This window comes from Apteryx rowi, unplaced genomic scaffold (assembly GCF_003343035.1).
Source record: "Apteryx rowi isolate R43461 unplaced genomic scaffold, aptRow1 scaffold_755, whole genome shotgun sequence".
In the NCBI taxonomy this organism is placed as follows: Eukaryota; Metazoa; Chordata; class Aves; order Apterygiformes; family Apterygidae; genus Apteryx; species Apteryx rowi.
The window spans coordinates 6,615-7,377 of record NW_020451044.1 but is presented as its reverse complement, the minus strand read 5'-3'; positions in this window follow the sequence as shown (position 1 = coordinate 7,377).

Sequence of the window (763 nt, the reverse complement as noted above, 5' to 3'; positions counted from 1 at the left end):
CGGCCCGCACGTACCGACAGCACCCCCTTCCCGCCGAGGGGGGGTTATATCCCCCCTCCCCCCCGCGCTGCGGGGCTGCGACTCACCTCACTTGCGGCTGCTGAAAAACTGCTTTGCAGCTGTCGTCAGGCGAGCCCGCGCGGGGGGGGCGGGGCGACGGGAGGGAGGGAGCAGGGGCGTGGCTACACTGAGGGGGCGGGGACAGGGGAGGAGCAGCCGCGGGAGGGGGCCTCGCCCCGCCCACGGCGGTGGGGGAGGGGGGAGGGTGTCAGCCCGGCAGGTGGGAGGCCGCGGGTTCGAGCCCTGCCTCGGCCCGCCTGGCGCCGGGGGCGCGGGGGGAACCCTGCCGGCCCCGCAGCCGCCCCGTGGCGGGGAGACCCTCACCGCACCGCCGCGCCACGTCCCACCAGGCGCCTGCCCTGCAAGAAAACCAAGAAGTGGCAYGGCCAACTCGGGGCAGGGCCGCTGGGGCCCGTGAGGCTGCGGCCAGGCCCAGGGCGCCACAGGCGGGTGCCCAGGGCCGTTGCCCCCCGCAGTAAGGACACATCTTTCTCTTAAATGTTTCTTTTTTTATTTTTAATAAACTTTCCTGGAAAACCTACTTATGATCCTGGGTGTTTACTGACCTTACAGTGACCCGGATTTCAAATGCCTGGAGGCAGGCCCTTAGTACGACAGCTTTACCACGGCGGAAAAAAGATGCTTTTAGACGAGCCTTTTCTTTTAGAGGTTTTGTCAGTAGACCTAAGGGAGAGCAGAAGAA